This window comes from Oncorhynchus mykiss, chromosome 5 (assembly GCF_057628025.1).
Source record: "Oncorhynchus mykiss isolate SJ-2025 chromosome 5, ASM5762802v1, whole genome shotgun sequence".
Lineage (NCBI taxonomy): Eukaryota > Metazoa > Chordata > Actinopteri > Salmoniformes > Salmonidae > Oncorhynchus > Oncorhynchus mykiss.
The window spans coordinates 27976977-28002332 of record NC_143026.1 but is presented as its reverse complement, the minus strand read 5'-3'; the positions used below and the strand labels follow the sequence as shown (position 1 = coordinate 28002332).

At 44.8% G+C, this 25356-nt stretch overlaps 1 protein-coding gene and 1 long non-coding RNA gene across 13 annotated transcripts in view; one reads left to right on the top strand and one right to left on the bottom strand.

The window, feature by feature from the left end:
• LOC110523526 (RIMS-binding protein 2) overlaps window positions 1-24187 on the bottom strand; it is a 74366-nt gene extending 50179 nt beyond the window's left edge. For 5 of the 12 annotated variants that reach the window (XM_036977167.2, XM_090234374.1, XM_036977170.2 and 2 more), the window contains exon 1: window positions 23826-24187. The gene's annotated coding sequence lies outside the window, so the exon portion shown is untranslated. Of the gene's footprint in view, window positions 1-8590; window positions 8800-23825 lie in introns of those variants that run through there. The other 7 variants (XM_036977169.2, XM_090234369.1, XM_036977168.2 and 4 more) reach the window with 4 other exon arrangements.
• LOC149983225 (uncharacterized) overlaps window positions 1-25356 on the top strand; it is a 288192-nt gene that overhangs the window by 709 nt on the left and 262127 nt on the right. The window lies entirely within an intron of this gene.

Sequence of the window (25356 nt, the reverse complement as noted above, 5' to 3'; positions counted from 1 at the left end):
AGAAAATCTGAGATGACAGTGTTGTTAACAAAAGGCTAAGCTTGAGAGCTAGCATATTTATTTCATTTCATTTGCGATTTTCATGAATAGTTAACGTTGCGTTATGGTAATGAGCTTGAGTCTGTATTCACGATCCCGGATCCGGGATGGGGAGATCAGAAAGGTTAAGTCATACATCATCAGATAACTTTGGCAATAGGCTAGATTTGTTTCAACGTAAAGATTAATTTCATACCCCCAGTGTAGCTACAGCTCAAACACAGACCACATCGAAGCTTACCTTGTAAGATGATTGCTGTTTGTGAAAACGTTGTGTAAAATAAACCCTTCTTTTGCAGATAGGGGCTACAGTTCTCATACAGTACCACACTGAATTGAATAAAACAAATCTAATAGGACAGCCTAATAGCTCGGTTAGGTGTGAAAAATGCTGCCAACTTGCAATCTATTCGATGTTAAATACCCTTAAGTTTTAAATGTCTAACTCCAAACCTCATGCAACCGCAAAATGTTGGATAAAGCATATACTGCACAGTATTTGTTCATCAACATCTTATGCTTTCATTAATAAAATATTGAAAAAAATACTTTCAAAATGTAGATGTTTATTTCAACTACTCTATATCTCAGCTACATTTAGTTGCACTTACCCCCAGCACCATGACCACGGGTAAAACCTTGCTGAGATGATCAATGCATTTGTTGCGTTGTTGCGTTGTCAGTTTCTAAACTATTCAGAACCTTTGCTATGAGACTTGAAAACAGAGAGCAGTTACATCCTGTTTCCATTGATCATCCTTGTTTCTACAACTTGATCAGAGTCCACCTGTGGTAAATTCAATTGATTGGACATGATTTGGAAAGGAACACACCTGTCAATATAAGGTCCCACAGTTGACAGTGCATGTCAGAGCAAAAACCAATCCATGAGAAGAAGGAATTTTCCGTAGAGCTCCGAGACAGGATTGTGTCGAGGCACAGATCCGGGGAAGGGTATCAACAAATGTCTGCAGCATTGAAGTTCCCCAAGAACACAGTGGCCTCCATCATTCTTAAAAAGAAGAAGTTTAGAACCATTCTTCCTATAGCTGGCCGCCTGGCCAAACTGAGCATGCAGGGGAGAAGGGCCTTGGTCAGGAAGGTGACCAAGAACCTGATGGTCACTGACAGAGCTCCAGAGTTCCTCTGTGTAGATGGGAGAACCTTCAAGAAGGACAACAGTCTCTGCAGCACTCCACCAATCAGGCATTTATGGTGCAATGGCCAGACGGAAGCCACTCCTCAGTAAAAAAGCACATGACAGCCCACTTGGAGTTTGCCAAAAAGGCACATAAAGGACTCTCAGACCATGAGAAACAAGATTCTCTGGTCTGATGAATCCAAGATTGAAATCTTTGTCTTGAATGCCAAGAGTCACTTCTGGAGGAAACCTGGCACCATCATACTGTGGGGATGTTTTTCAGCGGCAGGGACTGGGAGACTAGTCAGAATTAAGGGAAACATGAACATAGCAAAGTACAGAGAGATCCTTGATGAAAACCTGCTCCAGAGCGGTCAGGAACTCAGACTGGGGCGGTGTACAACGACCCTAAGCACACAGCCAAGACAACGCATGAGTGGCTTCAGGACACGTCTCTGAATGTCCAGTGGCCCAGTCAGAGCCCGGACTTGAACCCGATCTAACATCTCTGGAGAAACCTGAAAATAGCTGTACAGCGACGCTCGACATCCAACCTGACAGAGCTTGAGAGGATCTGCAGAGAAGAATGGGAGAAACTCCCCAAACACAGGTGTGTCAATCTTGTAGCGTCATGCCCAAGAAGACTTGAGGCTGTAATTTCTGCCAAAGGTGCTTCATCAAAGTACTGAGTAAAGGATCTGAGTAACTTTGTAAATGTGATATTTCTGATTTTTATATTTAATACATTTGCTAAAATTGATAAAAACCTGTTTTCTGCTTTGTCATTGTGGGGCATTGTGTGTAGATTGAAAAAAAAACGATTTAATCAATTTTAGAATACGGCTGTAACGTAACAAAATGTGGAAAAAGTCAATGGGTCTGAATATTTTCAGAATGCACTGTATGCAGAAAAGGACCCCATACCTACTGTCAAATATGGTGGTGGATTTTTGATGTTCTGGGACTATTTTGCTTCCACTTTCCTGGGGCCCTTGTTAATTAAGGTTAACGGCATTGTGAAATGTATCCAGTACAAGGACATTTTTTGCCTCTGCCAGGAGGCTGAAGTTTGGCCCCAAGTCAGATCCTCCAGCAAGACAAAAATCCCACTACCTGAACTACCTTATACTTTTATTTTCAAAAAGAACAGAAAATATGGGTTAAGTAGGCAAGATGTACGTTCTTTTTCAGCCTCAGACCTGCCTAACTCTCACTTGAAACAGTTTTTGTGTTTAATAGTCTAAATTACACATTATTAAAATTTGACTCCTGAGTGATCTGTTCTTGCAATTTGTAGTCTATGACATTTCAGATTTAGATCAAATACTTTTGACCACTTTCTTTTGGATAATAATTAAAAAAAGACTTTATCTGAGCAATTGTTCTGTACCTGACTGTATATGGGACTATGCAAATAAAATATAACCAGTCTCTCTTTGAAGTCCTTAGTCAATGTGTAAATCACAAGTAGAGAAGCACATCTATACATGTCCTGAGCACTCTCTCTCTCTCTCTTCCATCTCTCGATCTCTCTCTCCTTGTTTATGTGTTCTTTTCACCAGGTGGTTGCTATGACAGCATTTCCCCTTGCCTACAGCCACAGAATGCAGAGTATTATAATCCCTTCAGCCTCTCAGGGTAACATCACTGCTTTGGCAGCTGCAATGATGATGTCATCATCCTATGCTTGGTGTGTGATGCTGTGCACCTGTCAGAACAATGTATGGATAAGTTCAGTCTTCTGACATGGCATCATTCCTGTGCCGTGCTAATGTTACCTGATATTAACAACAATGACTAGGCATCCAATCATTCCATACAATGACAAAAACAAAGCATACTGAATATCTCCTAGGCCTATACATGTCAGTCTACCAATCCCATCTTATTTCGTCACTAGCCATGTCTTGGTGAGGGTGTAGTGTAAATATATTCAGGATTGTTGGTTTATCTATAACTAAACAGCTATTTTCCTAAATGTCTTAGACGTGCACTAAGGAGTGTCTGTGTGCGTGTTTCTTCAGACAAAATCAATTTATCTGGAGCCCGTGGCTCCCCGCTGGTCCCTTTAACGTCCGGGGGGGGGGGGGATATCCTACGTTAATGAGACGTCATGTGGGAGCAGCTTTGTTCCTGGGAACAGCAGGGAGAGACTGGATGCCTCTATTAAGGGGTCTCTATACTGTATCTGACGGGATTACTAGCAGGCAGGCCACACTGAGATAGACCGCTGCAGTGGTGGAGCTATACCATAGCACTACATTATATCATCAAGGGGCATCAGAGTCCATGTAAAACAAATGTAGAAGATATCCTTATAGAGAGCCTTGCAGTATTCACTGAATCATGTTAAACGTGCCAATGCGTTCAGTTTAGATTCAATATCAACACCAGTCTAGCACACAACTTAGAATGAAGCAATGTATTGGGCATGCACTTCAAGTCATAAGCTAGGGTGGATGTTGGAACATAACCCATATTTTGTAGCTCTGACCGCCATTCCCTCCAGCCACACTACCACTTTGTGCTAGTCCAGTGTGATGTAGGTGATGTAGGACAGCGAAAGGGCAAAGGTAACGTGACATGGCCCATAACCTAAATTTAAAGATCAGCTGTCTCTTCAGCACCATCTGAGGCCTGGAAGAGTCAGGACCTTGACAGCGGCAGCTAAGCACTCCCAGCCAGCTCCCAGAAACAGAGATGGGGGCCATGTGCCTTCAGTCGTACTATGATAGGGCTTTCAGCTGATTCTATTTAACAATGTTCCTCTCACCTCTCTCTGTTTGTGCTCTACAGGTAGCTCATTCATAAAACACAAGTGAGTGGGGCTAATACAGTGTTTGTGTGTTTGTGTGTGCTTGCGAGCATGCGTGACTGCGTGCCATGAGTGTATGAACTCTGTGTTTGTAAGTGTGTGTGTATGCGGGTGGTTGCAGGCCTGTGGGGCATCTCTAAAACAGTGCCGGGTTGGAAAAAGGACTCTGCTGCCAGGACACAGCTGGCTCAGTGCAAAACCAGCAGCTTTAGGGAGGGGCTGCCCCTAAGCTCTGGTCCAGGGACAGTCTCTACAACCGTAGAGTCTTAACCTAAAAGGATTGAATTAATAAGACCCGGTCTTGTGGTGAAGGGCAACTTCTATCTCAACCAACATCAGCCATGAAATCTCTATCGATACATCCCGAATGGCATCCTATTCCCTACATAGTTCACTACTTTTGACCATGGGCCTTGGTCAAAAGTAGCACAGTATAAAGGGAATGGGTGTCAGGTGGGACACAACCTCTACGCTACAGCAGTCTATTGACTCTGACATGTCTAGGGTGTGTGCTATGTATTCATCTCGCTCCTGCACTGTGTGAGGTGTGTGAGAGAAGAAAAAAAACCTATTAATGGACCTTTGATATACATTTTAAAAATACATGCTACGCATCATTGTCATCTTTGCTATTTGACCAAATGAGCCTGAGCCTCTAAGTCACCAACATAACACAGGCCAGACTTTAGAGTTTGTCCTTGTCCTGCTGCACTGGCCAAAAGGCTGGTTTGATGGGGTAAAGTGATCATGCCCAGCTCCTGAATTGTTAATATATTTTACTGGAGATGTATGAGCAGAGAAACAGCATATAAAAAGGGGTGGCCAGAGAGACTGCTTTTAGGGGACACATTCTCAGAGAGGTTTGTGGTGTTAGTTTTGTTTTACGCCCAATTACAAATGAACAACTCCTCCTAGCCTCTATATATGTGAGGCGGTGAGAGGATCGGACACATGTAAGCAACATCGTTTGGGGATTGGGATGGTACTGCGTGCGGTGTGTCTATATATTCCTGCAGATTGCCAGCCTCTCAACCAGACAGTCTAAGGAGCAAACCATGCGTGTAAGGTTGTTACTCCTGAGCTGGCTGCTTGTGGGAGGCACAGAGAAAGACCCCCATCACCTGCCTCCACAAAGCAGGATGAGTCTCAGCCAGGCTTTCACTAAGGAGACAGGGCAGATCACTGCCAAGAGAAAGGCCAGCCCTAGTCAAGAAGGATTAACTTCTCCACTGTATAATACACATCCTCCTCTCCCTCTACCGCGCATAACCTCCCTACCTAGGTTGTGTTGTGTGTGTATTTTTGTGTGTATAATGGAAGGGATCCAGCTGGGGCCAGGGTGAAATGCGTTGGCCCCTCGAGAACAAACGAGCCCCGGGGCTGTGAGGAAAGTGGGCTGTTCCACTCTGGCAAAGAGGGGTCAGTCGAGAGCAGAGCACGCATCAGATGACGTGACTAAAAGAACTTCCAGTCAAACAGATGACATATCACATTTGACATCACTGGGGCCTATTGTTCCTATTCGTCACACTGGAGAATATCAAAAGGAAAAAATACAAATAAATCCTCCCCAAGGTTTTTATATCAGTTTGGTGGATAAGAGCTTTAAGGTGACTTTTTGGTGGATAAGAGCTTTAAGGTGACTAAGATTCCCCTTTGCTGGGACTTATACATGTCTGACTAGGACTCCCCCCCACAACACAACACACAATATCCAAATCTCTAGCAAAACATATGACTGAAGAACAGCTAAATAATTCAAGGTGACCCAATTGCACAGTTAAAATGCATGCTAGAAATACACTGAATGGCCCAGTCTCAACCTTCATCCCTGCCACGTTGCTTAGCCCACTGTTTCCATGGTGATGGTACTGTAATGCACATAAAAGATGATCCCACTAGGTCCTGTAGGCCTATATGTTTGACTCTACAGTACAGTCAGTTGGGCTTGTGGACCCTCCTCCTCTAGAGAGCCTGGCTCGGTGGCACATGTGACTGGATCATTACTATGTAGAAATGGCTGTCATGTTGGTTGTGTTTGAACAGGACCATTAACAGTCTCCCTGCTGTCCCAATGGCCTGCTCCCCTCAGCCTCAGGGTTTAGTTCTGCTGTGGCTCAGTCCTCCACGACTAATGGGAGATAAGGGTGAGTGAGAGGATGGATGAGGGGAAGAGCGGGGGAGATGGATAGATACTGGAAAGACAGCAGGTAAAACATCAAATAAAAAGACAAGGCTCAAGTCAAAGCAACCAAAAGACTACAAATTATCAAAAAACGATAAACAAACCTAGACTAAGAAGATACTGTAGCATTCTACTGTGAAATGCAACTGCTCAATTCCTGTAGTACTACTACCATGCATGGGGCTGAAACGCTCACCACTCTCTTCAGCCCCACTGGCTTAATGACACTAACGCTTATGGTGCGTTTGCGACCAGTCAATGCGGCACACACACACACTCACACACATATGTGAGGTGGGGTAGGGGTCTGTGGCGTTGCTATAGAAACCCCCTATTCCAGGTAAAATATCGGCGGTGAAAGCGCATAGCCGCAACTAACCTCATTTGCACCATATTACACAGTCAGCGTTATCAAATCCCAGGGGGTCAGATGTGTATTCTAAACCAGCAGAACAGTGGTGTAAGCAAAGGCTCCTTACTTAATTTGTTATTCAAACAGGCAGGCAGAATTAAATTAGCAAATTAATCCATGAAAGACGCATAGTCTACATGGGAACATTGAGTCACCTGGTCTGACCCACCTGCAAACACTGATACAGATACAAACTACAGGGTCTGAGGGAAGAGACGGGATATTTTCCTGTGCTTACACCTCACTTACACACTTTACTGTACTATGGCCACACACTGCACGTGTGTGCACACAAAAACACATGTACATCCTGTGCTGACAAGCAAATGCATCATGGATGGGATTCAGTGTGTGTGTGTGTGTGTGTGTGTGTGTGTGTGTGTGTGTGTGTGTGTGACTGTATGTGTGTGTTTGCACATGTAAGTAAATGCAAACATGCACGTTTTGTGCGCATGTATGTGACTACTCTGAGCCCCCCCCCCCCTGGCTCTGTGTCCTCAGGAACATTGAGATTAGTTAAGGCTGTCTTATTCCATCGCTAATCTCAAGACAAGAGGAGAAAAATCAGCCAGACGGGGATTCAAAATAGAAGTTTGGTACCCCCTCCCCACTCCTCTCTCCCTCCATCCCTCCTGTCTCCCCTCTCATCCCCTGGCGTCCGGCTGAGCTCAGCTGGTACTGGCTGCCAGTCTGCGCAGAGAATAGAGGGAGGAGGAAGAGAGGGAGTAAGCACATAATGAGGAAGAGGAGGCGGGGGGTGCCCATGAGCCACTCCTGTCACTGCTGCAGCTTCTTCTGTTGTTTGAGGTTTCACACCCACATAATGAGAAAGACAGAGAGAGAGAGAGAGAGAGAGAGAGAGAGAGAGAGAATGAGAGAGAGAAGCATGCCTGTCGAAATACTGCAGAGTGGGAGTTTAGGCTGTATACCCCTCCCTCCCTTCTTTCCCAGGCCTGAAGACACACACCCTTGTCTTCCCTTGCTCCCTTTCACACACCCACACAAACCACACATAGGCATATATATGTACAGGGTACACTCAGGCACAGTTGCACATGCATTCTTTATCAATATAATTGTAACTAGAGTATAAATATCAGTGGATCTAAGTGATTTAGTTTCAGCTTTGTTTCTAGAACCTACCTTCAGTAGTCAAGTCCCATATCAATGCAGCTCTGATGTAGTAAGTGGAGCTAGGCAGTTTCCAAAAAGCCTCCTACCTATCACCAAAAATACACTTACAAAGGGCTGCACAAATGTCTTCTTCCTCTACAAAGAATTCAATCAGTCTACGTTGTAGAAGAGGAATATACACCCTGTAGCTAAACATATGACACAGTACTGAGATCAAAGAGCACATTTCTGCTGAGGAGATTCCCATCGTCTCCAACCCATCGGCCAGGAAAAGGGAGAGGTTCATGTCACACAACCAACCTCCAAAATCAGGAAAAGACACCACTGTCTCTGTAGTACTTTCTTATTTGCATTTCCCCCCACCCAATCTACGCTCCTCCGCTCCCCTCCTTGCTTATCTACCTCACTTGCTTTGGCAATGTTAACGTATGTTTCCCATGCCAACAAAGCCCCTTGAATTGAATTGAGTGTAGGTGACATCAGGCCTAAGTGACCATACAGACCACACAGCTATGAGAAATGGGTGGCAGCTTACAGTGAGGCAGAGCTGACAATGCTGGAGTGCCCAGTGTCCATGATGTACAATTGCACTCCATCTTCCAGCTCTCCTCCGGCACAGTATATGGGTGAAGCTTCCCTCAGCCAGCCACAGAGCTGCATGTGCCACACTAAAACCACAAACCATGCAGCCTACACACATTACCGCCATACAGAAATAACCACACACACATGTGCCAAACACAGGCAAGACACCCAAGGGATAGAGAGAGGGAGGGAAGGAGATGAGAAGATGAGAAGAGAGAGAAAGATAGATACTATGCAGTTGTTGGGGGAGGCCTAGTGATGATAAGGAGCAGTATTTACCGTGTCTGCTGGCTAGCTACAGTAGCATTGTAGCACGGTGACTGAGATGTTGCTAGTGTTCCTTCCTTCCTATTATCTTGGGTGGCTAAATGTCAGGCGGCTGCAGCAGCAGCGGCGCCTGGGCCTGCGTCTCTCCCTCCCTTCCTCCACCTCTCTCATGCCTCCACCCCTGACTCTCTGTCCCCCTTTCCTCCTGTCTCTCTCTCTCTGCCTCCTGACTATCTCTCTCTTCTCTCTGTCTCTCTCCCTCCCTTCCCCCACCTCTCTCATTCCTCCACCCCCTGACTCTCTGTCCCCCTTTTCCTCCTGTCTTTCTCTCTCTCTGCCTCCTCTCTCTCTCAGGCTCTCTGGTTGTACAGCTAGCTCCAGAATACCCTTTTCTGAATTAATCTCCTACCAGCAGCAGTAGAGTTCCAGAGGGCTGTACTGCAACATCGGGAGTAGTCCTACGAGGAGGAAGCTGCCCTGCTTGCCTGTCTGCTGGGGGCTGGGCTTCCAGTGGGCTGCCTGACTGACTGCCTCACTACTGACTGTCTGAAAGCTGGAGATAGTTGCTGAGGGGTTTGTCTGAGGGTGGATTGACCCCTCCTCCGATCCCTTCCTCCCCTCCTCTGCTCCCCTACTTGTAGCTATGGAGCAGCATAGTGTATGGGGTGGGGCTAATTGGGCAGTGCTTGACTGATGCTGCTCTCTCTGTCACACACACAAGCAAGCAAACACAATGCTAACTGCTAGAATGTTAAAAGTGTATGCTGTCGGTGACTGCAGAATGGGTGGAACCTGTTTGAATGTAGTCACATGCTGTAGTTCTCTGTCTGTCAGGGCTCTGACGCTGGGGTCTGTATGTATGCAGATTATTACGTTCCTCTGTATACACTGTGTGTGTGTGTGTGTGTGTGTGTGTGTGTGTGTGTGTGTGTGTGTGTGTGTGTGTGTGTGTGTGTGTCTGTGCAAGACAAACAACTTTTTTTGAAATGTGAAAAATGCTGATCACACACCTGAGCATTGAGCAAGATCCTAAGGGGCAAAGGAGGAGAACGATGGAACGAGAGGATGAAAATAAGAAAGGATATGGAGTCATAAGAGAGTATGACATAAGAATCAATTGCTCATGATGCGCAGTGCACACCCCGAACCAAAAACATGCTGGATCGGTTGAATAATCTGCTGTGTGTTTTGATGCTTGCTGATGGCAAATTGAATGAGTAATCTTCTCAGTTCTAACACAAATTGAATCAGAGCAAATACACACACACACACACACACACACACACCTTCTTCCTCTCATAATTCTATGCCTTAATCAGTGTGCGTGTGTGCCCAGTGCTGTTGGGTCCAAAATGACTTAATCTGGTTAGTCAGATTTGAAATAATCCAGGAAGGCCCTACATTTCAATGGGGTCATATTTTTTTGCACATATTGCTCCTTGCTTTAGATCTGGTTTATAAGATTCATATGGCTGAGATTCTATAGAAAATAGACCATAAATTTATATTGCTGAATTTGACTGAAAGAACAGGTGGTATTACTGAAATGGGTCTGCTTTTCCAGCTCTCTCACTTCGAGGGGTCATTTCAGTCATTAATAGCTCGAGGACAGGAGCAGGCAGTTGCTAAAGCAGCGTAACTAAAAACACTTCCTAAGTTGTGTTGATTTGTGGGCCATGTAACACAGCTATTTGGACAAGCAGTAGTAAAGGCTTTCTAAATTCAGAGAGCCCCTTCCTTTGGCTAGCCGTGGCCTTTGAACCCTCTATGGACGTCATCATCCATGTGGGTATACTGACTAGTCACCCTTGCATTGCTACTGGGCAAAATCTGTGACTTCTTGTTTTGAGAATGTTATTTCGCTCTCATTGACTTAGACACTGAGTAAAATATTTGACCCTTTCACTTCTCAATAACAACAAGACTCCACAACAGGAAAATGACATCATATCAGTTTGGAAATGAAAAATCTACAGTCTCCAGACCATTCTGCTTCATAATGATAAACAACTCTCAGCACTTTTTTTTTTGTTGATTTATTTAAAACTCAACAGAGAAGGATTATTTGACTATCATAAGTAATACACTGAAAAGCATTACGACCCCCCCCCCACCCAACCCCATGACTATCATAAATAATACACTGAAAGCGTAACAACCCCCCCCCCCCCCCCCCCCCACACACACCCAACCCCATGACTATCATAAGTAATACACTGAAAAGCATTTCGACCCCCCCCCCCACCCAACCCCATGACTATCATAAGTAATACACTGAAAAGCATTACGACCCCCCCCCCCACCCAACCCCATGACTATCATAAATAATACACTGAAAGCGTAACAACCCCCCCCCCCCCCCCCCACACACACACCCAACCCCATGACTATCATAAGTAATACACTGAAAAGCATTTCGACCCCCCCCCCCACCCAACCCCATGACTATCATAAATAATACACTGAAAGCGTAACAACCCCCCCCCCCCCACACACACACACCCAACCCCATGACTATCATAAGTAATACACTGAAAAGCATTACGACCCCCCCCCCACCCAACCCCATGACTATCATAAATAATACACTGAAAGCGTAACAACCCCCCCCCCCCCCCCCCACACACACCCAACCCCATGACTATCATAAGTAATACACTGAAAAGCATAACGACCCCCCCACCCCACCCCACCCCCCAAAAAAAGGTTTGGGCACGGCAGAGGGTGTGGCGAAGTGTGCAGTTGGCCTGTCGGCGTGGCTACATTTTAGAGGACAATGTAGATGCCCCTATCTTAGTGGTGTAGAGAAATGTTTGCATTTTTAAGCCCATTCCCTGCACATTTCTCTATGTAGCAGAAATACATTTGAACAGTTTTAAAGCTAATTTCCTGCTATTCTACACATTTTGCCATGGAGCTGAGAACACGTTTCAGTTTGAATGCTAATTTCCTATAATTCATTGCATTTTGCCATGGCTAGTACTGCTCTTTTGCTCAAACGTAATAATAACATAATTACTGTGTTAATTACAGTGTTTTGGGAATTTTCTATTCTCCCTGGCTTTATTTTGGTGATTGTTAGTTGCCAAAGATTATATTCATTTAAAATATATCGGTAAAATATCTACATACTTTTTGTACACACTATATATCTGGTTTTAGTAATTTAAGTTTGCACTGAAAGCATTTTTCCATCCCCAAAGTTTTGGAGGAACACTAAACGATCTTGTCCAAATCAGTTACATTATTAAAAGCTGTCTTCATTCAAAAAGCCTATAACCTACTTAAAATATGTGGGTTAAACTATTTTACAAATGGAAGATAAAACACTTATATGGAAAAGACAGGCTTTACAGTGGAAACCCGGGAAAAGCTATTGGACAGGTGCTGGTGAATTGGGACAACATTTTTATCAGATAAAAATTAATTATTTCAAAATAGTATTAATTGCAGGAGCACGCACTTGTGCACACACGCATGCACAAACACCCACATACACACAAACAAGTAGGTAGGTACAGTAAATAGGTGGTTATATATTTCAACTGACCTTTCAATTACTTAGCCTATGTGCCAGCAATGAGCTCTCTGCTCTGTCTCTGATTTGATTATGGGCTGGCTCAGTCCGTTCAGATCTGGATCAAGTCCGCTTTTATTAATGCCAACACAAACCATGCGTCCAGCTGAACTCAGTGCCCAGGCTGGCTACACCCAGACTGCATGGGACTTGGTAGAGGAGTGGTGGGCCTTCGTAGGCACTCAATCCATTGCTTAATTAACCCAATAATTCATGGGTTACCCCCTTTCTGTTCCTTTCTGTCACGATACAGCTACTGTATATCTCATTGTGGAATAGAGGAATCGTGTCGGTTCTATACATTTTTTCCTCTATGAAAATGGTGCTGTGCTTTTAGCAGTCTCCTGGAGAGGATAATGGAGTTATGGAGGAGAGGGAGAGGGAGAGGGAGAGGGAGAGAGAGAGAGAGAGAGAGAGAGAGAGAGAGAGAGAGAAAGAGAAAGAGAGAGAAGAGAGAGATAAAAGAGCTCTGCTCTGTCTGGGTCAAATTCAATTAGGGAGGATGGAGACCTCAGCTGATGCAGACCCTAGCGAAATCACTTTAGGAAGCATTCACCAAAACAATGTTAATTTCCTGGGGGCGAGTGGATTCAATAGAATTGCAATATAAGGTTTTTTATTGGGATATGTTAAACCAGTGATTATGTCTTTATGCATATGAATAACACACATTATTGACACTAATTATGACCCTGGCACTACACTGTTATAAGCCTTTATTATTAATTAGCAGTTTTTCCAGTTAGCATCCATATTATTATTATTATCATCATGAGGACCATTATTGAGGGGGCTGTAACGGGGCTCGCACAGAAGAGGTGTTGCTATGGGGACTGTGTCTGGGAGACAGCTGTAGCCTTCTAGCGGGAGCAAGACCCTCCTTAAAGACACACAGGTCATTCCTCATGCAGGGTCTCTTCCTGCTATGCCCTGTCCGTCACAGAAGGGCTACAGGGCGACAGGGCGACAGACATGGCGACAGACAGGGCGACAGGAAGGAAGGAAGGAAGGAAGGAAGGAAGGAAGGAAGGAAGGCAGGCAGGCAGGCAGGCAGGCAGGCAGGCAGGCAGGCAGACAGACTGTATATCACGCCTCACCTTTCCACTGTGTTAGCTGATGTGTGGTGAGCATTCTAACACAAAATGGTTGCCGTGCATCTCCCAAGTGGGTGCCACATATTGGTGGATTAGGTGAGTTTCCCTCTTACTATGTAAAGTCCTTTTTGTACCTAAGTAGGTAGAAAGTTGCTATTTAAATTCAATCCATATACAGTGTGGTCCGACATTGCCACCTTTGATAAAGAAGAGCAATAATGACTGTATAAAATAAATAATTAAAATACTGAGCTTCAGTGAGCTCCAAAAGTATTGGGACAGTACCTTGTACTCCAGCACTTTGAAAGATACAATGACTATGAGGTTAAAGTGCAGACTGTCAGCTTTAATTTGAGAGTATTTCCATCTATATCGAGTGAACAGTTTAGAAATTACTGCACTTTTTGTACATAGTCCCTTCATTGGGACCAAAAGTATTGGGACAAATTCACTTATGTGTATTAAAGTAGTCAAACGTTTAGTATTTGGTCCCATATTCTTGGCATGCAATAATTATACCAAGCTTGTGACTCTACAAACGTATTGTATGCATTTGTGTTTGGTTTGGTTGTGTTAAATTTTGGTTGTGTTTCAGATTAGTTTGTGCTCAATAGAAATGAATGGTAAATGATGTATTGTGTCATTTTAGAGTCACTTTTATTGTAAATAAGAATAGAATGTTTCTAAACACTTCTACATTAATGTGGATGCTACCATGATTACGGATCATCCTGAATGAATCGTGAATAATGGTGAGTGAGAAAGTTAGAGGCATATAACATGCTAACCTTCCGTTATTATAATGATGAGAGGTTAGCATATCTTGGGGGTATGTTTATTTGTGCGTCTGTAACTTTCTCACGCATCATTATTCACGATTACATACACTGAGTGACCTAAACCTTTTAAGGACACCTGCTTTTTCCCAAAATATTTAAGTGCCTTTGAACAGGGTATAGTAGCAGATGCCAGGCACACCGGTTCGTGTCAAGAAATGCAACGCTGCTGGGTTTTTCACGCTCAACAGTTTCCTGTGTGTATCAAGAATGGTCCACTCCCCAAAGGACATCCAGCCAACTTGATACAACTGTGGGAGTCAACATGGGCCAGCATCTCTGTGGAACACTTTTGACACATTGCAGAGTCCACGCCTCAACGAATTGAAGCCGTTCCGAGGACAAAAAAGGGGTGGGGTGCAACCCAATTATGAAGGTGTTCTTAAGGTTTTGTACACTGAGTGTTTGTATATATATGTAGCAGTATTGCTTCCGTCCCTCTCCTCGCCCCTACCTGGGCTCAAACCAGGGACCCTCTGCACACATCAACAACAGCCACCCTCGAAGCATCGTTACCCATCGCTCCACAAAAGCCGCGGCCTTTGCAGAGCAAGGGGAACAACTACTTCAAGGTCTCAGAGCGAGTGACATCACCGATTGAAACGATATTAGCGCGCACCACCGCTAACTAGCTAGCCATTTCACATCGGTTACATATACACTATATATACAGATGTATAAAGCAAGCACACGTCCATGCAATCTCCATAGACAAACATTGTCAGTAGAGTGGCTTACTGAAGAGCTCAGTGACTTTCAACATGGCACCGTCATAGGATGCCACCGTTCCAACAAGTCAGTTGGTCAAATTTCTGCCCTGCTAGAGCTGCCCCGGTCAACTGTAAGTGCTGTTATTGTGAAGTGGAAATGTCTAGGAGCAACACTGGCTCAGTCGTGAAGTAGTAGACAATACAAGCTCACAGAACGGGACCAGCGAGATCTGAAGCGCTTGGCGTGTAAAAATCATCTGTGCTCACCTCAATATCGAGTTCCAAACTGCCTCTTGAAGCAACGTCAGCAAAATAACTGTTCGTCGGGAGCTTCATGAAATGGGTTTCCATGGCCGAGCAGCAAGCCTAAGATTACCATGCGCAATCCCAAGCGTCAGCTGGACTGGTGCATAGCTCGCCACCATTGGACTCTGAGGCAGTGGAAACACATTTTCTGGAGTGATGAATCCCCTTTCACCATCTGGCAGTCCGATGGACGAATCTGGGTTAGGTGGATGCCAGGAGAATGATACCAGCCCCAATGGATGGTGCCAACTGTAAAGTTTGGTGAAGGAGGAATAATGGTCTGGGACTGTTTTTCATGGTTTGGCTAGGCCCCTTAGTTCCAGTGAAGGGAAATCTTAACGCTACAGCATACAATGACATTATAGACAATTCTGTGCTTCTAACTTTGTGGCAACAGTTTGGAGAAGGCCCTTTCCTGTTTCAGCATGATAACGCCCCCGTGCACAAAGCGAGATCCATACAGAAATGCTTTGTCGAGATCGGTGTGGAAGAACTTGACTGGCCTGCTCAGAGCCCTGACCTCAACCCCATCGAACACCTTTGGGATGTAATGCGAATTGCGAGCCAGGCCTAATCGCCCAACGTCAGTGCCCGACCTCACTAATGCTCTTGTGGCTGAATGGAAGGAAGTCCCCGCAGCAAAGTTCCAACATCTAGTGGAAAGCCTTCCCAGAAGAGTAGAGGCTGTTATAGAAGCAAAGGGGGAACCAACTCCATATTAATGTCCATGATTTTGGAATTAGATGTTCGACTAGCAGGTGTCCACATACTTTTGGTCATGTAGTGTATATGTTTGGGGTGGCAGGTAGCCTAGTAGTTAAGAGCGCTGGGCCAGTAACCGAAAGGGGGCAGGTTCGAATCCCAAAGCCAACTAGGTGAAAGATATGTTGATGTACCCTTGAGCAAAGCACCTAAACCTAATTGCTCCTGTAAGTCACTCTGGATAAGATCATCTGCTAAATGACTAAAATGAGAACATATATTCCAGCATCCCCAATCTAGAAAACCTGTCACTATAACACAGTCCCACTCTGGCAACCCAGCCTCTGGTGACTCATGTGGCATGTCCATTCTATTTCACAAAGCTGGAATGAGCAAGAATTCCTCCTGCACAAGGACCATGGTGTTGCGGAAATGACTGTTGTGTAACCATAACACAACAATGTGGATGTAATAACAGGTTTATGTGCATACCCAAACACTATTCACTCTGCTAGCATAATATTGTTCCCTGTAAATTATTTATATCACCTTTACATATTTCATAATTGTTCCATGAGTTGATGTATGGCAATATGGAGAGCATGTCAGTGAAGTGGTCATTACCATAAGAGCGTTAAGATACTGGATGGACATAACAGCTGACCATCAAGTCACATGGATGCCAGGAAGCATGTTCCAGCCTTTAGGCCTATGCGTGTTGGCCAATGACAAGCCATTAGCGTGTGTACAGTGAGGTGCTCTGCACATCTCTGCCATCTCCGCCTTACATCTCCTTTGGGTGAAATTGATTTGGAACAAGTGAGGCTTGCAACAGCAAGAAGCCATTATGGTCTGTCAGTTTCCCTTTACGAATCTGTCCCTATCTTGCTAGTGGGCTTGTTGCCAGGACAATGGCTCCAGCACCTTCCCTCCCTGGACCAGGAGGAGACCCAGAGGACTTCCACTCCTTCCCCCATTTTCCTTTCCTTACTTTTTCTTTGCTCTTCACTTCACCTCCACACACTCTCCTGACTGCACAATCCAAAGTGCCACAGCTCACCAGACCCACACATTTGCTATGCATGAGAGCTTGCCATAAAGACCTATATGCCATAAAGGAACAGGACATACACTCTCTAATCTATACAATATACATTCTCTGAGGACATAGATTGTGATCAAGATAAATGCAGTAAAGAGTATGATAAAATATGATTAGGACTTAACCAATGGCTTGAAGGGCCAAACCGCTGGTTATCTGGAAACCTAACTGATCAAAAGCAGATATGGTGCAATATGCTGAGCTCTGGAGATTAGATGGCATGTTGTGTGTAGGGCCACTAGTAGGACACAGTGACAAACTCCTCCATCTGGTCTAAGGAGACCCCACTCCCAGGGGCACTTCAAAAGGTGCCATCCCTTAAACCAAGGAAGATATAAATGCAATCCCTTATTATTTGAAGGAGATTAAGGGGTGAAATATGAAAAATACAGTACAGTTCAAAAGTTTGGGGTCACTTAGAAATGTCCTTATTATTTAAAGAAAAAGCAACCTTTTTTGTCCGATAAAATAGCATCAAATTGATCAGAAATACAGCGTAGACATTGTTAATGTTGTATGGAATGGAATATCTACATAGGCCCGTTATCAGCAACCATCACTCCTGTGTTCCAATGGCACGTTGTGTTAGCTAATCCAAGTTTAACATTTTAAAAGAATAATTGATCATTAGAAAACCCTTTTGCAATTATGTTAGCAAAGCTGAAAACTGTTGTTCTGATTAAAGAAGCAATAAAACTGGCCTTCTTTAGACTAGTTGAGTATCTTTAGCATCAGCATTTGTGGGTTTGATTACAGGCTCAAAATGGCCAGAAACAAATAACTTTCTTCTGAAACTCGTCAGTCTATTCTTGTTCTGAGAAATGAAGGCTATTCCATGCGAGAAATTGCCAAGAAACTGAAGATCTGGTACAACGCTGTATACTACTCCCTTCACAGAACAGCGCAAACTGGCTCTAACCAGAATAGAAAGAGTAGTGGGAGGCCCTGGTGCACAATTGAGCAAGAGAACAAGTACATTGGAGTGTCTAGTTTGAGAAACAGACACCTCACAAGTCCTCAACTGGCAGCTTCATTAAATAGTACCCACAAAACACCAGTCTCAATGTCAATAGTGAAAAGGCGACTCCGGGATGCTGGCCTTCTAGGCAGAGTTCCTCTGTCCAGTGTCTGTGTACCTTTGCCCATCTTAATCTTTTATTTTTATTGGCCAGTCTGAGATATGCCTTTTTCTTAGCAACTCTGCCTAGAAGACCAGCATCCCGGAGTCGCCTCTTCACTGTTGACGTTGAGTCTGGTGTTTTGCGTGTACTATTTAATAAAGCTGCCAGTTGAGGACTTGTGAGGCATCTGTTTTTCAAACTAGACACTCTAATGTACTATGAAATGTCTAAGTGACCCCAAACATTTGAACAGTAGTGTACATGTTTTCAATACCCCAAATTATTTTTTTTTAGCATCTACCAGGGCTACAGAGCAAACGACTTTCCTAAGACGACAGTACAGGAGGACATAAGAAACACAATGTCATAACTGCCAGTCTCACATAATGACATGTGTGTCCAGGCATAGCCTCCTCCCCAGGGCCTGTCATACAGTAAAGAGGGGATGGGGCTGTGACTGTGGCTGCAACTGCATGGAGCTAGGGATCCAGGGCAGAGTTAGGCCAGTCTGAAGTGACAGCTGACTCAAGGGAACACTGATGCTGCCTCTGTCCCTGCCTGCTGAAATTAGCCACCCTCCAGTGGACACGTCTCCTCATGACTCCCTCTAAACACTCCTTCCCCTCAGGGAGGTGTGTGTGTGTGTGTGTGTGTGTGTGTGTGTGTGTGTGTGTGTGTGAACGTGTGTGTTAATGGGAGTTGATGAGAGAACACAGATACACTTCTCAGACCTGCTTACACTACACACAGCTCTGTGGAAGGACACAGAACGAGAGAGGGCCGGCCGACGAGCTGATGTGACGTCCAGGCGTCTCACAAAGCATTATGGGTGAATGATATAGGGCTGGAGGTTGGGAAGCTACCGTTTGAAATCCCTAGTGGGGTGTAGTGGTCCTGTTGAGCGCCTAAGCGAGGCACTTACCCCGCCCAGGCACTCCAATATCTAGATATATAAAAAGCAACATATCCACCTAGACAAAAGCAACCTGTAGTGCATTGCTTTAAAAGGATGCCTGAATTCAATGTACTGTCTCCCTCTCCCTCTTCCTGTACTGTCTCCCTCTCCCTGTTCTGTCTCCCTCTCCCTTTTCATGTTCTGTCTCCCTCTCCCTTTTCATGTTCTGTCTCCCTCTCCCTCTTCCTGTTCTCTCTAGCTCCCACTCTTCTGTGATACAGATTTCTCTCTGAAATGTTTCATTATCAAAGTGTATAATGAGGAAAATGTTTCTGAAAGCCAAGCTTGTCAGAACATCAATTTACAGTCTCTCTAAAAGCTTTTCAGACAAATCGGCTTTGGCCTTTGAGTGACCTCTGATTGGAGGGTCTTCAAACTACATGAAGCATGCCACAATAACACCAAAAGCCAAGAACACAAGTGTTTGTTTTATCTAGGCTATTATTATTATTTTATTCCTGAACTATGAATGTGTTTGGGTTATTAAACTGAACATTCCAGGGGAGGATTTCCTAATCCTCACATACACACACACACACCGCTGTGCAAATCACTTACACTTACCATTGGAAGACTGTCTGTCAACCATCCAGCTGGCACACACATACAGCAGCCCCCCTGACAGATAGACCAACAGCCAGACAATCAGCCACAAGCAGCCATGCCACCAACCAGGCAGGAAGCAAGCCAGACAAACCGGGCAGCCTGTGGATCTGTCAACCAGACAGACATATATCCAACCAGACAACCAACCAGCTCATATAGCAGGAAAAGAGACAGATGGACAGATAGATACTGTAGGTGAGACATCTCATTCAACATTGCTTCTTCGGGATCCGTGTCCCTTCCATGGGACGGTTGTGTTGCACTAATGTAAGCTAACGCGATTAGCATGAGGTTGTAAGTAACAAGAACATTTCCCAGGACATAGACATATCTGATATTGGCAGAAAGCTTAAATTCTTGTTAATCTAGCTGCACTGTCCAATGTACAGTAGCTATTACAGTGCAAGAATGCCATGCTATTGATTGAGGAGAGTGCACAATTTTAAACATGAACAGTTATTAATTAACAAATTAGGCACATTTGGGCAGTTTTGAGACAATATTTTGAACCGAAATGCAACGGTTCACTGGATCAGTCTAAAACTTTTCACATACACTGATGCCATCTAGTGGCCAAAATCGAATTTGCACCTGGGCTGGAATAATACATCATGGCCTTTCCCTTGCATTTCAAAGATGAAAAAAAAAAGAATGGTTGTTTTTTTCTTTGTATTATCTTTTACCTGATAGATTGTGTTATATTCTGCTACAATCCATTCACATCTCCATAAACTTCAAAGTGTTTCCTTTCAAATGGTACCAAGAATATGCATATTCTTGCTTCAGGGCCTGAGCTACAGGCAGTTAGGTATGTCATTTTAGGCGAAAATTGAAAAAAAGGGGGGGATTCTTAAGAGGTTTAAGACCAGAGAATCAGATATCCAACCAGCCAACAAACCATCACATCCATCTACAAAAAGACAAACAGGGGGCCTCCTGAGTGGCGCAGCGGTCTAAGGCACTGCATCACAATGCTAAAGGCATCACAACAGACCCGGACACCTGCAGGCTGACCTCAGTCGTCAGATGAACGGTGCTTCCTCCGACATTGATGTGGCTGGGTTCTGGGTTAAGCGGGCGGGTGTTAAGAAGCGTGGTTAGGCGGGTCATGTTTTGGAGGACGCATGACTCCACCTTCACCTCCCAAGCCCATTGGGGCGTTGCAGCGATGAGACAAGATCGAAATTGGGGAGAAAAAGGGGGTAAAACACAAATATATTTTTAAAAGAATATGACAATCAGGACAACATTCTACCTAGAGGATTCAGTCCAAGAGGAATCAAACCAGCCAGCCAATTGTACACCCAATCAGAAAACCAGCCAGTCGGGCTGTAAGGAACCAGCTTCAAGAACTGTTACAGAATCCCCCTGCAGAGGGCGCTGTGGGACTAATTTCCAGCGTGCTGTTTACGTTTGGCTGGCACAGCCTTATCTAACTCTCCCACTCACGTGACAGATATCGATCCACTCCAGCTCGTGGTTTCAGCCAATCAAACAGTCCCGATGCACTCCACACTCTGTCAATACATTGATGCATCCTGTGATAGGTCAGATGCTCCTAGCTAATCCAGCACTGGCCAGTCGGGTCCATTGCAAGCTCTTTCAAGTGTAAAGTATTAGCTGGGCCTGAACTGTGTTTTCTCCAGTGTCAGAGCGTGGATAGACATACTGTATGTGCATGGGATGTGAAAACAAAGTAAGTTGTTGTCGCTGCTGTTATCATTGCAGTATGTGCTAGAGTAATAGTATTCTATGTAAGTTTTCATTCTTGTCATTATTATGTTACTACTAATATTGCGTGCGATGATTAGTCACTCTTTACTACTTCCTATTTCCTAAATATTTAAATACAGTCCTTGCTGTTGTGTGTTTCTTTGTAATAGCCTACTATCGGTATAATATATAGATAGTAGGCTATTGCAAAGAAACACACAACTACAATAATATACAGTCCTTGCTGTTGTACTTACTGTGCTATTGACATGCTAGTCATTCATGTAGTGTTACTATGTAATATGTGGTTATTAGGTCATTATTAGATAGAGTCCTTGTTGTTCTATCCCAAAAGCTTATTTCTCTCAGATTTTGTTTACGAATTGGATGTCATCCCTGTTAGTGAGCATTTCTCCTTTGCCAAGATAATCCATCCACCTGACAGGTGTGGCATATCAAAAAGCTGATTAAACAGCATGATCATTACGTGCAGTATTGTCACACAACACAATACCACCGATGTCTCAAGTTTTGAGGGAGCATGCAATTGGCATGCTGACTGCAGGAATGTCCACCAGAAATGTTGCCAGAGAATTGAATGTTCATTTCTTTACCATAAGCCGCCTCTAACATCGTTTTCGAGAAATATGTCCAACAGTCATCACAACAGCAGAGCACGTGTAACCACACCAGCCCAGGACCGCCACATCCTGCTTCTTCACCTGCGGTATCATCTGTGGGAGGGGGGCACACGATTTCCTATATAGTGCACTACTTTTGACCCGAACCCAAGTAGTGCACTATATAGGTAATATGGTGCCATTTGGGACACAGTCCGTGATGGTTGTGATAAAGTGAAACCCAATGAAAGCCTTCCTCATTGCAGATGGACTGGAATAGAGTGAGAGTAGGAAAAAGCCTGAGGTCTGTTAGCTGCAACATCCAATGTGCCAAATGTCAACCTCAATAACACCACCTTTACCACCCTGTGGCCTTGAGACACTACTATACCAACACACCCTGTGGGGTGCTCTCTCTACCTCCATTTATCATGTGACCCTGTCTTTTTTTTGTATATATATTTTTTGCTTACGGAACCTGGTATTCTCAGGCGGTCTCCTGTCCCAGTACTAACCAGGCCCGACCCTGAACAGGTGTGTTCAGGGTGGTATGACCACAAGCCTATTTTTTTTACCCCATTTTCTCCCGGAATTTGGTCACTTGGCTCATCTCTGTAATTCCTCAATAGGCTCGGGAGAGGCGAAGGTCAAGTCATGCATTCGCTGAAACATGACCCACCTGGCCACATACTACTTATCACACTGCTCTCTAAACTGGATGTCAGTCGCACCAACGTGTCGGAGGAAACACCGGTCAATTGACGATCTGAGTTAGCTTACAGGTTCCTGGCCCTGTCAAAAGGAGTCGCTAGAGCACGATGAGCCAAGGAAAGCCCCATAGGCCAAACCCTCCCCTACCACGGATGCGCTGGGCCAATTGTGCACTGTCCTATGGGGCTCCTGGTCAAGGCCAGTTGTCACCCTGTCACCCTACACGTGTCATTGTAAAAGGCAGCTTGATTTTGAAGGTAATACCAGCTCATCACATAAAACCACCCACACACAGAGAATCCCTCTTAGTCATCCACTATAAGAACATTTAGCCTGGTCCTGGCCATATCTGCTCAGGTATATTCAACCCTGCAATTACCTACCCAGCCTACCTCCCTAGTCATGAGGTAGCCTCACCCAGCCTATCCTCTCCCCTCCCTCCACAGCCGTGCTGGCACTAGCCAGTCGGGGCCAAGTGGTATGTGGCCCTGCCAAATCCCACACAGCACTGCCTTGCCATGCCTAGCCCCATTTAGCCCTATACAGAAGCACAAAAGCCTGCATGGTGTCCTATAGACTGTAGACCCATGTAGCCAAGCTCTCCACAGGCCTTCCCAGCTCCATCTAGCCATGGTCCTGCCTAATGTAGCTACTCAGTCTGGCCCAGCCTAACCCAGAGTGTTTCAGAGCTGCAGTCCCAGTCATAGCAGTCTCTCGCAAAGCAGCAGAGCAGAGTAGAGCTGAAGAGGAGCACGCAGCAGACAGACACTTCTCTCTCTCTCTGCAACACAGCAGCATCGCCCACGCAACCAAGTCCATGGGCACAAATCACAAATATGCATGTAAGTGGGCAAACAAACAAACACACACACACACACACACACACACACACCACACCTGGCTAGTCATGATATATTCCTGTTCAGTGGATTGAAGAGGAGTGTCATGGCTGACATCTACTGTAGTTTCTGAGTGTGTGTGTGTTTAGTGTAAACCAAGTCAATACCATACAAGTTTGTTTACAGAGATGTTCTTTGCACCAATGTTCCAATACTGATCTTTCCGAGTCTGTGGTGAGAGCGTTACACATGCAGAAATGCATATGCTACATTTTGCAGAAGGTTATGGCAATAAGAATTCCCACTGAGACAGTGGTACAACACTAGTGGTGCATAGGGTAAAAAAGCTCCCTACCTCAAAGGCAGTTCCCCCTTTGTCTCAAAACGACTGTATCCTCCCTCTCATCACCGGCCGGCAAGGGTGACGCGGCAGTGGCGTGTACCTACGTGTGTGTGCGCCGTGAGCGTTCCAAAGGCTAAATGGTTGGTCCAGTCTACAGCTCCGAGTCAGACGAACTAAGGCTCTCTCACACACACACACCATCTCTCAGTTACTCGCTTGTGTTCCCGCTCTCTCTCGCGCTCTCTCCTCCTTAGTAGCACTCGCAGGTTCTCTATCACGACAAACTCCCTCCCTCCCCTACTTCTCAGCCTTTCTCTCTCTCCCTTCCCTGTCTCTCACAGATGCACGCGCATGCTCCGTGCAGTCCGCACCCCTCCTCTTTATTCCACTCACAAAAATTCACACACAAACCCACTGAAGGTTGTCAGCATTCATATCATTTGCCTGTGTAAATCTCAGCTCATTGATGTGTAAATGATTGCATCATGGATGAACGTTTCCTCTTCACGCATCTCCTCCCTGAGCAGCCTTCACACCCATGTCTCGCTCTCTCCATCTCTCTCACTCTCCTCTCTATTTTTTAAAATAGAGAAAGGCATGATCTGAGTATACTGGGTCGATGTATTCCTGCCCTGGATCACTTAACTCTGCTCCTTTTTCCATCCTCTTAGCCATGATTCATCATTCCTTTCTTCCCCCCATTCAAACACTGACATACATCCCTCACTCTTTTCTTTCTATTCCTTCATGCATTTATTTTTGAACCGCTATGTCACCTGCCCTCAACCTAGGTTTGGTATAGTGAGATGTGTGCTTCCTGGCTCTGCTTGGACTCCTAAAAGACCCTTACCTTAAAGTACTGGAGGACATGGGCCAATGGAAAAACCAAAACTAACCAGGACAGACCAATCAAAACTCACCAATGCCAGATCATACCTCTAAAAGCAGAGTGGTGTTTTAGAGAGATTACAATATCACAGCAGCAGGTATTGGTTAAGCAGCTCTCTATTTTACAGGGCTGGAGAGAGGGAGAGAAAAGAAAAAAAAATCTCCTCCACTCTGTTGCCTAGCAACGCCAGCTGCTCTGAGAGTACACACTCCCTCCCTCTCTCTCCGTCCTTAGATACGGTTCTTTATAAGCCAGTTGGTTTTCAGGCACAATGCAAAACCCTGTAAGACTCTAGTTGGGATTGGACAGAAAATGAGTCTGAGGAGGCAAGGTGTCATTTGACAAGACCTTTTAACCACACCCACTAAAGATGCTAATAACACGTCATCATGGATTTCACCCTGTTTCAACCTCTGATTGGTGAATCCAGACATTGCTTTTTACCATTGGGTCATTGGTGCTTTCAGTGAGATATGCTGTCCTCTCCTGGACACATTGACAACTGACTTACAGTACAACATATAAACAGCAAATTTAACAAGGATATGCATAACATTTGGGTTATACAGTGGGGAGAATAAGTATTTGATACACTGCCGATTTTGCAGGTTTTCCTACTTACAAAGCATGTAGAGGTCTGTAATTTTGTCATAG